At 39.4% G+C, this 16118-nt stretch overlaps 1 protein-coding gene across 8 annotated transcripts in view; it reads left to right on the top strand.

The window, feature by feature from the left end:
- Fam172a (family with sequence similarity 172 member A) overlaps positions 1-16118 on the top strand; it is a 374184-nt gene that overhangs the window by 188427 nt on the left and 169639 nt on the right. The window lies entirely within an intron of this gene.

Genomic DNA, 16118 nt, shown 5'->3' with positions numbered 1-16118 from the left:
CATTGTGTATACCAGGAAAGCTTTAACTATATTCAAAACATAAAAGAAAGTGTTCTGAATAAAAGGAAAGTGTTCTGAATACCTTTCCCATAGTGTGAAAGGAATTTAAAAAATAAGTTTTAAAATATTTATTTAAAATGTCATGTAGGCCTTGTTTAGGAGACCATATTGTTGAGATTTCATGGGTACAGCTTCCAGGTCAAGTCTAGAAGATGCTGTCTGTCAGTAGGTACCTTGGTCCTCCAGCTTTCATGATCTTTCCACCTATCCTCCTCAATTGTGCCTAAGCCTTAGGGGGACGGGTTGCATTGTAGATGTGTCAACTGGAATTGAACACTTGACTAGTTGTGGATCCCTGCAAATCTCCAGATGGAGGAAGTTTCTTGAGGCCTCACCCCCTGGATGAAGAGTTCCAAGCAGATTGCCTTTAGAGGGCGACTGTTTTTTCTAGGAATATGCCTCATGATAGGTTGGTAATCCAGTCCCAACTTATCTGCCCTGAACATATGCACTTCTGATATATGTATACCTGTGTGTATATGTATCAATAATAATTTAAAAAGAGATCATGAATTTGAGAAGAGCTTGATTGATAGAAGTAGATGAAAATGAGGCCATGACTGCTCCTATGTATGGTTGAGGACAAGGTTTTTATTGTAGATATGAGGGAGAGCACAGCCAGATGCACTGAACATGAGTAGCAAACTGAACCGCATCTGAGAGGACAGAGGAACCAGGAGCCAAGAAAACACATAGCAAAAATGGCTGAAGTTTTCTAGTGAAAGAGAAGCAAAGCTCAGGGACTAGAGAGGGTTAAGGGGAGGGTGGGCCTGAAAGCCTGATTGATATGTTGACAGACACCTCAGTTGGCCATTTGTCCCAGGTTTCTTTGAGACATTACACTGGTGAATTAGAAAAAGAAGATACCAGAAAATGGAAAAATCTCCCATGCTCTTGGATAGGTAGGATCTACATAGTAAAAATGGCAATCTTGCCAAAAGCAGTCTACAGATTCACTGCAATCCCCATCAAAATACCGGCACAATTCTTCACAGACCTTGAAAGAACAATGATCAACTTTATATGGAAAAGAAAAACACCCAGGATAGCCAAAACAGCCCTGTACAATAAAGGAACTTCCGGAATCATTACCATCCCTGACTTCAAGCTCTATTATAGTGCTATAGTCCTGAAAACAGTTTGGTAGTGGCACAAAAGTAGACAGGTAGACCAATGGAAATGAATTGAAAAACCCCAAGATTAGTCCACAAACCTATGAACACCTGATTTTCAACAAAGAAGCTAAAATTATACAACAGAAAAAATAAAGCATCTTCAATAAATGGTGCTGGCAAAACTGAATATTGGCATGTAGAAGACTGCAAATAGATCCATGTCTGTCGCCATGCACAAAATGTAAGTCCAAAGGGATCAAAGACCTCAACATAAATCCAGCCACACTGAGCCTGTTAGGGGAGAAAAGTGGGAGGTACCCTTAACGAATTGGTACAGGAGACAGCTTCCTGAACACACCAGTAACACACACACTGAGATTGACAATTAATAAATGGGACCTACTGAAACTTAGAAGCTTCTACAAGGCAAAGGACACAGTCAGCAAGACAAAAAGGAACCCCACAGATTGGGAAAAGATAGTCACTAACCGCACATCTGACAGAGGGCTAATCTCCAAAATTCACAAAGAACTCAAGAAGCAAGTCTCCAAAACACCAAAGGATCCAATTAAAAAGTGGGGTACAGAACTGAATAGAGATTTCTCAATAGAGGTATCTAAAATTGCTAAAAGACACTTAAGAAAGTGCCATTAGGGAAATGCAAATCAAAATAACTTTGAGATACCATCTCCTGTCAGAATGGCTAAAATCAAAAACACCAATGACAGTTTATGCTGGGGAGGTTGTGGATAAAGGGGAACACTCCTCCACTGCTGGTGGCAATGCCAACTTTTACAGCCACTTTGGAAATCAGTATGGAGATTCCTCAAGAAAATGGGAATCAGTCTACCGCAAGACCCAGCAATGCCACTCTTAGGCATATACCCAAAAGATGCACATTCATAAAACAAGGATGTCTGTTGCACTGTGTTCATAGTAGCATTATTTGTAATAGGCAGAACTTGAAAGCAATCTAGATGCCCCTCAACTGAAGAGTGGATAGAGAAAATATAGTGCATTTACACAGTGGAGTAGTACTCAGTGGAAAAAAAGCAAAGGAATCTTGAAATTTGCAGACAAATGGATGGCACTAGAAGAAACCATACTGAGTGAGGTAACCCAGTCACAAAAAGACAAACATGGTATATACTCACTCATATATGGATTTTAGGCATGGAGCAGGGGAGTGCCAGCCTACAATCCTACCACCAGAGAGTCCAGGAAACAGGGAGGACCCTAAGAGTGATATGCATGGTACCCCAGAGAAGGGGGATGGGGCAGAATCTCCAGAGTGGAATGTAAAAAGAAAAAGAGTATGAGCCCTGGCAGGTTAACATGCTACAGTGAAGGTTATACATCCAGGAATATATAGGCAGCATAAACTTCACTTGTTATATTTTAAAACAAAAAGACAAGTTGGGTGGGTAGGATAGGGGAGTTGGTTCTGGGAGAAGTCAGAAAGGGTGAATATCATCAAAACATTGTACAAAATTCTCAAAGAGCTGATATAAGTGAGGAAAAATTTGTTTTTCAAATATGCTGTTTATTTTTAATATTTTCATTTTAATTTTTGATGATTTCACAAATAAATACTATATTTACGTAATTGGATGGAAATCCCATGGATTTCCCATGCCCCGTCTAACTCTTCCCATCAGGCACTCTCTAAGTACCTGGGGCCCCTCCGAGTACTTCTGACCCTGCCTGTAGCCTAAACCCCTCTAAGCTTGAGGCTAGACTTCCCTTCCCCAGCCTGGACAGATGGCTAACTCTCAGCTGGTGTGATGCGTTCTTTCTGTTCCCCCTATTTGGGGAGCTTGTCTGGTTTGAGCTTCCCTGGGTCTAATGCAAGTTGTTACAGCTGCTCTGAGCTCTGATATGCAACTTCCCTATTGTTTCTGAAAAACACTGTTTCGTTGTCCTCTATGACCTCTGGCTTTCCAGTCCTTCTATACCCTCTCCTGCAAGGATCCCTGTGCCTCAGAAGGAGGAATGTGCCATTTATGGCTGAGTATTTCACAGTGAGAGAATACCACCTATTCATAATCAACTTTTAAGCCCTTAAGAATTTCCATAATGTATAGAATGCATCTTAGTTTTTGGTATTTTCAAAGTGTGCTTAAAGTATTAACTATAATGCTCCCAGGTTAATATCCTGTGTTGAATGCAGAGCCTCAGAGGTTATTTGAAGCTCTTGGGGGTTGTAAGGCAAGCTTAGTATGCACAGAGAAGAATGAATGTCCTGTTTGTTTCTTTATTGTGTTAACATGTATTCATTATAGTCAATTAGTCTGGTAAACAAAGATCTTAGATCATAAACTAACAGTAATGGTTCTGACTATATGAAGTGTTCAGGGCCATTTCTCTCGCTCCAACCTATGTTTCAATTCCTCTTCTCCCCTCTTTCTCCTGCTCAGGAAGTTCACATTTGTCTCTCTTAGATTCCTCCTTACTTCCTAGCTTCTCTGAGGTTTGGATTTTGGCTGGTGATCCTTTGCGCTATGTCTAATATCCACTTATGAGAGAGTGTATACCATGTTTTTCTTTCTGTGTCTGGGTTACCTCATTCACGAGAGCTTCTTCTAGTTCCATATGTTGGTCTGTGAATTTCAAGATTTCATATTTTTTCCACTGAGTAGTACTCCATTGTGTAAATGTACCACATTTTCTTTATCCATTCCTTGATTGAGGGGCTTCCAGGTTCTGGCTATTGCAAATAATGCTGCTATGACTATTCTTGATCTAATGTCCTTGTAGTATGATTGAGCACAAGAGTGGTATTGCTGGGTCTTGAGGTAGATTGATTCCCACTTGATTTCCACAGTGACTGTACAAGTTTGCACTCCCACCAGCAATAGAGGTGTATTCCCCTTGCTCTGAATCCTCTCCAGCATAAGCTGTCCTCAGTCTTTTTGATTTTAGCCATTCTGACAGGTGTGAGATGGTATCTCAGAGCTGTTTTGATTTGCATTTCCTTGATGACTAAGGATGTTGAGCTATTCCTTAATGTCTGTTGGCCATTTCAGATCCTTCTGTTGAGAAATCTCTGTTTAGATCTGTACCCCATTTTCAATTGAATTATTTTGCATTATGATGTCTAGTTTCTTGAGTTCTTTTTATATTTTGGAGATCAGCTCTCTGTCAACTCTGTGGGGTTGGTGAATATCTTTTCCTATCCTGTGGACTGCCGTTTTACCTTACTGACTGTGTCCTCTGCCTTACAGAAGCTTCTCAGCTTCAGCAGGTCCTATTTATTAATTGTCAATCCCAGGGCCTATGCTGCTAGTGTTGTGTTTTGGAAGTGATCTCCTGTGCCACTTTCTTCATGGCTACTTCCCGCTTTCTCTTCTTTCAGGTTCAGTGCAACTGTAGTTAGGTTGAGGTCTTTGATCTACTTGGACTTGAGTCTTGAAGTTCTTTAGTTCTAATATGGGAGATGTGTTCACAGATTTCAGTGTGCATCATAACGAAAACAAGGCTTTAAATAATGGCTTAAGGTCAGGCTAGGATGTTTTCGTTAATGGCTTGGAAGTAGAAAGTCTTAGAGAACAATTTAAAGTTTATAAAGACACATTTTAATAGTTGAGTGAGGAGCTCGTTGCGGTTGGGGAACAGGAACAATTTCAACCTTTCTTGCTAGGATCAGTTGGTGATCAAGGGCGATGATTAATTCCTTGTACCCATTTCTGCCCTCAGCTTCCTGATATAAAAATCTGTTAATGAGTGGGTATGCACCCTGAGGATTTAAAGTAGAACAGACTGTTTTTTCATATGTAAAAGTTTAGATTTGTGATTCTTTTAAGATTTCTTATAAGATTACCTTTTGACATAATAAAGTGATTGATCCTTTCTTTGTTACTGCAAAATGTAGCCTGCCAGCAAAAGATCTGGCTGACAAACTTACCTTGCTTGCTTACATTCTGTTAATTTGTAACAAGTTGCTTAAGTATGAACACTCAATGGGTCTTTGGGTTTTGGAGACAATTTGGTTTTCATCTGTAATATGTAAATTGTTCAGTCATGTAAGGGATATGGAAAACATGCTGTCTTTTTACTTGTATTCATTTTAATTCGTCACTTAAAAATAGAATGTAACCACACTGTAATATTTATATTGCTTGGGAGATTTTGCTGGGATATATAAGCTATAAGGAAAAAACTAAGAATAGACAGAAGGGAAATATTAGGGTAGAACAAAACAGAAAAAGAATAGAGTAGAAAAGGTGTCCCAAATGTTAATAAAATGAAGAACTAAGCTTTGCTCCTCAGAAAAGTCCTTTTGTGTCTGTCTGTCCAGTAGCTCACCTGCTCTGCATCTCCTCTTCAGTTTCCCTGATCTGCTGAAGACTTACCCTTTACCAGCAACCTAGGTGAAATTCTGACACGTTGGAGGTGTGTGTGTGTGTGTGTGTGTGTGTGCGTGTGCGTGTGTGTGTGTGTGTGTGTGTGTGTGTGTGTGTGTGTGTGTGTTTCCCTTTTTTGCAGGCCCCAGAGAGTCTATTGAATGATTAGTTTTCTGACTCGGTGGATCCTCCCTCACTCCCTGAGTGACTGAAGGCTGGTCCTCACAACAACAAATACCTATTATTAGATGATTTCCTTTTACTTGCCTTCATATATTTTAGGATGCTTCTACTATATTTGGTTTCCATACGACCCCAAAAATGGCCGTTAGTTTTATCTGTCCCTCCTCATATTCCTTTACTTGACCCCTCTTCCTATCTCCCTGTTTTATCCTTCCATTCCTGTCCTCCAACATCTTCATTCATTCATTCATTCATAACAATCTAGTCTATTTCCTCTTCCTAGGGAGGTAATTCATACACCTAATCCCTTACTATGCACCTAACCTCTATGGTTATATGGACTTAACAGCTGACACCGACATATAAATGAATGTATACCATATTTTTCTTCTGGGGTCTGTACTGCCTGCTTTAGGGTGACCTTTTTTTTCTAGCTCTCCCTGTTTACCTGCAAATGGTTTAATTGTTTCTTTCATTTTTCCTTTCTTCTCTCTCTTTCTGTCTCTCCCTCTCTCTGTTTCTCTCTGTATGTCTCTGTCTCTCTATCTCTGTCTCTCTGTCTCTGTCCCTCTGTCTCTGTCTCTCTCTCTCTGTTGTTTGAGTACTACTATTCCATTATGTAAAAGATATGATGGTATGACATTGACATTTTCTTTATTCATTCATCCAATGACAGAAATCGGGTCTGTTTCCAGTCTCTGGCTGTCATGAATAGAGCCTCAGTGAACATAGTTGAGTAAGTGTCTCTGAAGTAGGACATAGAATCCTTTGGGTATGTGCCCAAGAGTGGTACAGCTGGTTCTTGAGGAAGATCCCTGTTTCCTTAGGAATCACCAAACTGAGTTTTTATAGTAACTGTACAAATTTGCATGCCAACTAGTTCTAGATGCGTGTTCCCCTTACTCCACATCCTGGGCAGCAGGACCTGTCATTTGTTGTATTTTTCTTCACCATTTTGACTGTTGTATGATAAAATATCAAAGTAATTTTGATTTTCATTTTCCTGGTTACTAAGGATGTATAAAGTTACTTTAAGTGTTTCTCAAGCATTTGAGTTTCCTCTACTGAGCATTCTCTGTTTAGATGTGTATACCATTTTTAATTGGGATATTTGTTTTCTTGATATCTAGTCTTTTAAGGTCTTTATATATTTTGGATCTTAGCTCTCTAAATATTTTCCCATTCTGTAGGCTGCTACTGTGTTTAATTGATGATGTCCTTTGTCATGCAGAAGATTTCATGAGGTCCTGTTCATTTATTGTTGTTCCTTGTTCCTGTGCTCCTATGCTCCTAGTGTTATGTTCAGAAAGTATTTTCAAGACATTTCCTCACTGTCTCATCTCTCAGATTCAGTGGATCTAGACTGTGCTCCCAGTGTTATGTTCAGACAGTATTTTCTAGACTGTTCCTTACTGTCTTATCTCTGAGATTCAGTGACTCTGCCTTCTGTTGAAGTCTTTGATCTCTTCAGGGTTGGGCTTTGTGCAGGACGGTAAGTGTAGATGCATTTGCATTCTTCTCCATTTTTGAGGATTCTTAAGTAAAGTTGGTTCCCCTTTTCCAACGGAAACTGTAATATTAGACTTTGTCAAACCTGGTAAATTAGGTATCACTTATTTGTCGAAAGTATCTCTCCTAAACTGACATTTTCCTGCCTTGTTCTTGTAGTCATTGTGAATTTGTCTTTGTTTAAAAATGTCTTTTACTGTAGTCTTCCTGGGACTTAGGGATAATCTAATCAGACTTGGATGTTTAATGTGACATTCTAAAGTAGAGCTGAGACCATAAATATTGAGCGCAGGATCTGACAAATGTTTTCTTTCATAAGAAAAAGACAATAATTAATTGATAATTATAGAATATGATAACTGTCACAACTACTCAGCTCCACTACTATACAGCCAGAGCAACCATAGGTAATACGTAAGCAAAAATGCATGACCATGTTTTAATAAAATTGTTTTAAAAAACACATGCAGCCAGTTATCAGTCTCAAACCATGGTTTTCATATTACTGAGTGGCTTGGTAAATTTGTGCCATTGTTTAAACATCACTACAGTCATGAGAGCAGAGGACAAGCATTCCAATTACCCAAAATGACTTCTCCTATGTGCCTTTACAACCTGTCCTTCCTCTCATGTCATGACTGCTTGGACACCAATTCTCGTTCTAACGCTGCTGTTTCCGTTTCCTAGTTTTCCCATTAGTGAGCTCATGCTGTGCACTGAGTCTCTTGTTCCCATTTGTTTCACTTAGCCTCATCCTTTACCATAGGTGCGTGCATAGCAGAAAATAATACGCTTTAAGTTAGCCTCAGTTTTTCTATATGGTTGCAAAAGTATTTAGAGAAGACCAGATACATTGAATTTTCAGAAAAGAAACCTTTTTTTTCTTTTTCCAAGCTATTATTCCAAGTAAACCTGGCCCGTAGAATATAGTATATACCAAAATAAAATCCTTGTGCCTTTGTATTTCAGGTCCTTTTCTCTCTGGATCATTGTTATGAAGCATGGCAATGCTAGCTGTGTCTGCACCAAGTGGGAGATACTGCATATGTTTCAATATTAGTGACTTTGTATGTATTAGGATTAAAATTAAGAAATTAGACTACTTAGGTCTGAGTTGTAGGTCTTCTATATATTAAGAATCATATTGCATAAGTTTCATAATCATTCTTCATCTTCTTATGTGACTATAAGGATATTCATAGTTCCTAATTCATAGGATATACTAATGTTTATATTTTTATCATACATGAAATGTTATATGCTATAGAAAGAAGTACTTTCTCCAGATGTTATTGTGCTTGCATTATAGATTACACTAAGGGGAATGTCTAAATTTTACTTAAAAGGGTGGAATCCTCAGAGTAACCTTGTTGGAAATGCTAAGACGAAGAGTTTTGGCGTTAAGAACCTGTGAGCTCTTTCTACTTCCCATTCCGGAGCACAGCCTGTTTATGCTATAGTATCCAATCACATGGCATTTATCAGCACAGCTGTAATATTTGTCACACTTATTTATTCATTTCCGTTCTTTTGAAGCTAACTTATCCTTAGTTAATTTTGGTTCAGATTTTATATTTAGACAGGTAAAAATAAGTTTTGTGTCAGCTCGGTAATTTTTTTAAAAAACTCTTTGCCATGTATGATCTTAAAAGGATGGGGATCCACATTGAAATTCAGACACATGAGGGCCAGGAAGATGGGCCAGCAGGTGAAAACAGTTGCTGCACAAACTCAGAGCCACAGAGTGGGACTTTGTACTCACATCTCCTTCCAAACCTGAGATCTGTCTGATTTTAACCTGTGCAGGCGGTGAGTGCTGTCAGCAGCTGATGCCTGCTGGAAACTGAGAGTCAGTGTTCTCCAGTGGGGCGTACCAAGACATTTTAGCCACACTCCAGGCAGGCCCAGTGCCCAGGAATATTGGTAACACAACATGGATCCTGTTAGTACACATGAATGCATATTTTTTATTTTGCTATTTTTGTATTAATGTTTTTTGTTTTAGTATATTTTGATTTTCTTTTTTTTTAGACAAAGGCAGAGAGAGAACATGAAATGAGTGGATAAAGAGGTGGATAGACGATCTGGAGGAGTTGAGAGGATGAAAATATGGTCAAAATATATTTAAAAATTAATCCAAGTGTGGCACTACACCTTTTAAATCCTGGCACTCCAAGTGTGCAGTGGGCAGCAAAACAGGAGAACCACTTGAGAGTTCTTGGGCTAGCCTGGAGGAGTCTGTAGGAAAAACATGAGAGACTCTACCTTAACAAGGTAGAAGGGGAGAATGGGCTACTACAGCTTACCCTCTCTGATCACGCCACAAAAGGAAGCATTGTTTTATTTAGCCATTATAACCAAACAGACCAGTTTGCACTTTAGCAAGTTGTGTGAACTTAGCAAATTGCCATAAATAAGGTTATCAAAAGTATCTATGTCAGAAATTCATTATAAATAATGAATAGTGGGTAATGGATAGCATTCTAGATAATAGATGGTGATGCCTTGAGCTAGGGTGCTGAGAGAGGAGACCAAAAGAAGTTAATGGATCTGGAAATACATTGAGAATAAGTTAACCTAACTAAATGTGAAAGATATAGTTAGAGGAATGTGTCTTGATGACTTTCAGATTTGGGCATGAAAAAGTAGATGGGTCGTTACCACTTGACAAGATGGGGAAAGTAAAGAAAAAAGGCAATGAGGACTTAGAAATCTAATTCGGAGTTTATACTGTATGGGCTAACTTTGATGAAGTTTTTAATCACTGAACTTTTGTCAACTATATTTACTACAAATGCCTACTGTACATAACCAGTTATAATTTATTAAAGTTGTCATATTGAGTAGTCGTATACCCTTAGGGTTAGTTTCTATTAACAATATCTTGGCATGTACAAATTGGAGGGAAAGAGAATTTCAATATATTTTGATTTTATAGGTGTGTTGATTAATCAGTTCTATGTCAACTTGACACAACTTTAGGATCGTCTGAGAGGAGGAGACCTCAATTCGGAAAAAGCACCATAAGATTAGGCTATAAGCAAACCTGTAGAGCATTTTCTTCATTAGTAATTGTTAAGAGAGAGCCCAGACCATTGTGAGTGGGGTCACCCCTGGGCTGGTGGTTGTCCTGGGTTCTATCTATAAGCAAGCTTGGTAAGCCATGGGGAAAAAGCCAGTGAGCAGCACCCTCCATGGCTTCTGCATCAACTCCTGCCTCCAGGTTCCTGCCCTATTTGAGTTCTTGTCCTGACTTCCTTAAGTGATAAACTGAAAGAAGCATAAGCCAAATAAACCCTTTCCTCCCCAAGTTGCTTTCGTCATGATATTTTATCAAGGCAATAGTAAACCTAACCATAACCAGGACAATAATAGGTTTTTGCTTATTTTCATTCTGCTTAAAATTATAAACTTTATAAAATTTAATTTTAGAAACAAACATCTAATGATGATGTCTTCATTTGATTCCACTCAGTATTTAGAGAACAAATAATAGTTTTGATTTTTTAATGTTATCATCTTATGCATACTTTACCAGTAACTTTGTGTAATAATATATATGCCTAATCCTTTAGATTGCTGAGCCAAATATGTTCAATCTGTGAAAGTTTGCATGCTTAAAATAAGTGGAAATGAATACAAATTTCAATCCAATTTATTTAATGGAATAAATAAAATATAATAATAGCCTTGTGGTTTACAAACTATATTTTTCATGCAGATATTTTCATTAAATATTTTTGTGAGTACAAAACTTTTAATTTATGTGTGTTAAGCAACAGAATCACATTGAAGTGTAGCATAAAAAATGTTTAGGCCTCATTTCTCCTAGAGAAATATTCTATGGAGTTGGGAATTTTCTTTCATCATGTAACTGTGGCTTTGCTGGAAACAAATAATGATTACATTTGCATCTTAATCCATCTGATTTATCATTGGCATCCTACTTAGACTGAGTTGCTGCCCACTTTCCTAATCGAACATCTTAGTTTTCAGGAGAAACTTCAATTTTAAATAAACTTGGTGGACAAACAAATGTTTATTTCATATAGTTTTCATTCCTCAGTTGGGAACCTCAAGTACAGAAGGAAACCTAGAGGAGCAGTAAGGGTGGCTGGCAGCAGGTGGAGTGGGCACATGTTCACGTTCTTCTCTTGGCGCCATCTATGTATATATGGTAGGATAACTCATTTTATAACTTTGTAGCAACAGGTTAGCTGATGAAAAAAATCTGTCAGATTTGGCAGTGGTTCAGAAAATATGTGAACCTGTCACTCTGAGCAGTCTCAAAGTATAAAATTCATTCCAGGGGATAATTAGCATTAGGAAATCATTACACAAATATGCAAATGTTGTCTAGATAATTGTGTGTGTTACCAGCTCAGGTATCCATCAGAAATGCAGATGTCACAGTGCCCAGGTGGGGGATAGTCTGGCCTAGTGGATAAGGCTTTGCTTACTGCAATACTTCTTTTTGGCGTTTAGCAATTGATGGCCAGAGTACAGCAGGGAAGTCAGCCTGCGTTCTCGCCACCACACACAGGGTATGTAGCCCGTGCTTTCTGCTACCTGCAAACTCCAGGTGATGGACTTACTGCTTTTCATGCCTTCCATTCATTTAAAGATTCTAAAATCTTCCCCTCCCCCACCCCCTGCTCACAAGTTACTCAATACAAAATGTAATTTCATAGAGAAGTCTATAGAATACATTCTGTTTGCTTGTATTTCTTTGTTATGAAGTGTTATTGAAATCCGCCTTGTTTCATACCATACTCTCTGAATTATAGTTCATAAATGTGTAATGGTTACTGGTACAATATGAAGTACAGGTTAGAGTACTGCTAGTTTTTCTGGATGTACCATCATCCCATTTATAAACGTGAGGTTTTTATCATGTCAGTAATATAATATTTTGGAAGTATACATTTGGAACTATGCTCTTTGCATTAATTTCCATAGATAACAGTTGTAGATGCCTACAACGATTTGTCAGAATTTTCTAAACCCTCAAATGATGGTGTTCTAAACAAGTAAACAAACAAAAGCCTGTGCTTTTGAAAACCTGAGATCATTGTATAGGAATGTCAAGTCTTTTAGGGCAAATGTTGCCCTCCTTTCTTGCCTTTACAAAGTAATTTCTTTGAACATTAAATACATCTGTTAATTGTTCAAGGTGCTTAGAAGAAATGATGGCTTCGAGTTCTCTAAGACTCAGGGAACACTGTGGAAAGGGTGTCTAAAGAGTATCCCAGCCAGAGGGCAGGAAGGAAGGTTGCTTTCCTCAGTGCATGAGATGACCATTGAAACTGGAGCTCACATTAGTGCATTTGAGGGCACTAGGCCTGCATTAAACTGGGTGTGTCAAGAAGCAAAAGTGGACTAGGTTGAGGCTCTTGGGACCCCATCCCGCCCTACTGAATTATTAGTTGCTGTTGGATACTGGAAGAGAGAGAGAGACACCTTTATTATCTTTCTTAGTGTACTAAAAGTGAGAGCCTCAGGTTCCAATGAATAGTTCTATTCATGGTCACACATATGGTCCTTTTTAAAATTAATAGATCACAAACTAAAACAAAAAGGCATGAACGTGGGAAAGAAACTTGTAGAAAATGGATGGTGCCAAGGAGGTAAGAGGGGGTAGGAATAGACAGAATTCGGTGTGTGTGTGTGTGTGTGTGTGTGTGTGTGTGTGTGTGTGTGTGTGAGTGTGTGTGTGCATACGCGCGTGTGTGGGTGTATAATTGTCAAAGAGCAAATTGAATCACAAAACAAATAATACTTTGATTATTAAAGCTATTTAATTGTATACTACTAGTACTTCAGAAAGGAATTCATGTATCACCTTTAACATCCTTTCACAATTCGAGGTCACCTATCTCTGCCAGTTATCTCTGTCCTGGGTGATGGTGATGCTCTTACCTTGCTGAGTGACACGTTAGTAATCACACTGCTTCACTCCTGCAGCTCTGCTAATTGTACTTTTCTGTTTCTTGGATTCCTGTCAGTGAGGTTCTATCACTCCTTCCTCCAAAGCCAGTTTGAAGCAGGCCTCATTTTCTTCTCACAGACATCTACTGATCTCAGACCAGGCATTGCTAGGACGGTACAAAGCCTCAGGTGTGTGATCTCCCTGCTAAGGACCAATAGTCACTTTGTAGCGTCTCTGACGTGTTGCTTTGTTATCAGCCACTTGATGAGACAGTTAGAAGACATGAAACTAAAGAGGAGAAAATTGATACTGACACAATCAGAGGCAGGATCAGCAGAATTTAAGTGACTAGTTCCAGGAGGAATTTAAGGGAGGAAGATGTAAAAGATGATGTTCAGGTTTCAGCTGGATATGGGGATACAAACAGCTTTAGTCAGGAAGTTTCTGGAAGGTTTAAGTTAGTTGAAGTGAATGTGGGTATCCGGAAGGAAATGACCCTTTGTGGCTGTGGGAAGAAATTTGGAACGGTGATAGACATTAGGGGACAGCAGCTTAACTACAAAATTTCTAAGGTGGAGCTATGCCTTTTTCTCATGCCTTTAATCTTTGCACTGGGAGATAGAGGCAAGCAAACAGCCTTAAATTTGACAGCTGCACAGGCTAGAGTGAGTTCCATGCCAGCCTGAGCTGCCATGTAGACCCTGTTTGATTAAAAACACATATTTTTAAAAATTATTTCTTTTCATTAGTGAGATTACAATATAATTACATCGTATATCCTTCCTTCTGTTTCCTCCATCCAAATGTTCCCGTATACCCCTCTTTGCTCTCTTTCAGAGCATTCACGGCCTCTTCTTTCATTAACTGTTGGTATGTACATAAATACATTATATATGTATATACATATATATAATTTCCATGTACAGCCTGCCTCGTCTGTATGATGTTACTTGTATATATGTTTTCACAACTGACATTTCCTATTATAACCAGCTGGTAAGCTCTTCCCTGAGGAAGATTATTTCTCCTGCTCTCAGCATCCCTCCCTCGCCTGTTGTTCTTTGTGTAGGGTTGAGGCCTTGTGGGCTTTCCCATCTTGAGCACATTGAGTGTTGTTGTCCTTGTTCAGCCCTTGTTTAGGAAATCACATTATGTGATTTTATGGAAACCATTACTGAAAACTACGACCAATCAAAATTCATAATTATGGAGCCCAGTCCCAATATAGAGCTTACAGGATCACCATGGAAGAAACACTGAAAGAATGTGAGAACCAGGGAGCTTGCTGAGAGATTGCCTATCCGTATATATACTTGGTTTTGTTTCTTTGCTTCGCTTTGTTTGTTTTTTTATGGAACTTTTTATTTAAATTAGAAGCAAGCTTGCTTCATATGTCAATCCCAGCTCCCTCTCTCTCCCCTTCTCCCCCACCCCCACTAACCACCCAACCTCCCACTCTGTCCCCACTCCACTCCCCAGGGAGGGTGAGACCCTTCATGGGGGATCTCCAAAGTCTGTCATATCAACTCGGGCAGGGCCTAGGTCCTCCCCCATGTGTCCAGGATGAGAGAACACCCCTCCATGTGAAGTGGGCTCCCAAACTCCATTTGTATGCCAGGGATAAATACTGATCTACTGCCTAAATCACCAAAGATTGCCAAGGCTTCCTCACTGACACCCACGTTCAGGGTGTCTGGATGCTGGTCTCTCAGCCATCAGTCTGGTGTCCATGAGTCCCCCTTGTTCAGGTCAGCTGTTTTTCTGGGTTTCACCAACCATGTCTTGACCCCTTTGCCCATCCCTCCTCCCTCTTTACAACTGGATTCCAGGAGTTCAGTTTGGTGTTTAGCTGTGGATGTCTGCCTCCGCTTCCTTCAGCCATTGTATGAAGGCTCTAGGATGGCATATAAGGTACTTGCCAATCTCATTATAGGGGAAAGGCATTTAAGGTAGCCTCTCCACTATTGCTTAGATTGCCAGTAGGTGTCATCCTTGTAGAAATCTGAGAATCTCACTAGTGCCAGATCTTTCCTCTAAGCTATAATGACTCCCTCATCACTCATCCTGCTCTCCTTTATCCCCTCCACCACACACTCAACCTTCCTCCTTCCCCATGTCCTCATCTCCTCTTTTCTCCTTCTCCTCACTTTTCCCCTGCTCCCCCCCCCCACGCTCCCATTCCCCTCAGGAGATCCTGTCCCATTCCCCTTCTCTGGGATACCATGCATATCTCTCTTAGGGTCCTCCCTGTTTCCCAGACTCCCTGGTGGTGGGATTGTAGGCTGGCACTCCCCTGATCCATGTCTAAAATCCATATATGAGTGAGTACACACCATGTTTGTCTTTTTATGACTGGGTTACCTCAATCAGGATGGTTTCTTCTAGAGCCATCCATATGCCTGCGAATTTCAAGATTCCATTTTTTTCCCACTAAATAGTACTCCATTGTGTAAATGTATCACATTTTCTCTATCCACTCTTCGGTTGAGGGACATCTAGGTTGCTTCCAAGTTCTAGCTATTACAAATAATGCTGCTATGAACATAGTGGAACAGACATCCTTGTTGTATGAATGTGCATCTTTAGGGTATATGCCTAAGAGTGAAATTGCTGGATCTTGTGGCAGACTGATTCCCATTTTCCTGAGGAATCTCCAGTGCCAACTCATAAGCCACTTTGGAAATCAGTATGTTTGTTTGTTTTGAGACAAAGTTTCTCTGTGTAACAACCCTAGCTGTCCTGGAACTTGCTCTGTAGACCAGGCTGGCCTCGAACTCACAGAGATTTGCCTACCTCAGATATATGCTTTTTAAGGATAGAAATTGTGAATAAATTCTTTTCGTGTGCAATATTCATGATGTTGTTAGGAAATTGGCTTCTAAGAAATAAATATGCAAGCAAATTTTTATGGGGGGTTTGGGTCTCATCAATTTACTATTTGATCAATATTTTCATGTTATTTAGATTTTTATGACTATT

Source organism: Mesocricetus auratus, unplaced genomic scaffold (genome assembly GCF_017639785.1).
Source record: "Mesocricetus auratus isolate SY011 unplaced genomic scaffold, BCM_Maur_2.0 Super-Scaffold_100020, whole genome shotgun sequence".
Taxonomy (NCBI): domain Eukaryota; kingdom Metazoa; phylum Chordata; class Mammalia; order Rodentia; family Cricetidae; genus Mesocricetus; species Mesocricetus auratus.
The sequence above is the reverse complement of the archived record's forward strand: the minus strand, read 5'-3'. Positions and strand labels throughout refer to the sequence as shown.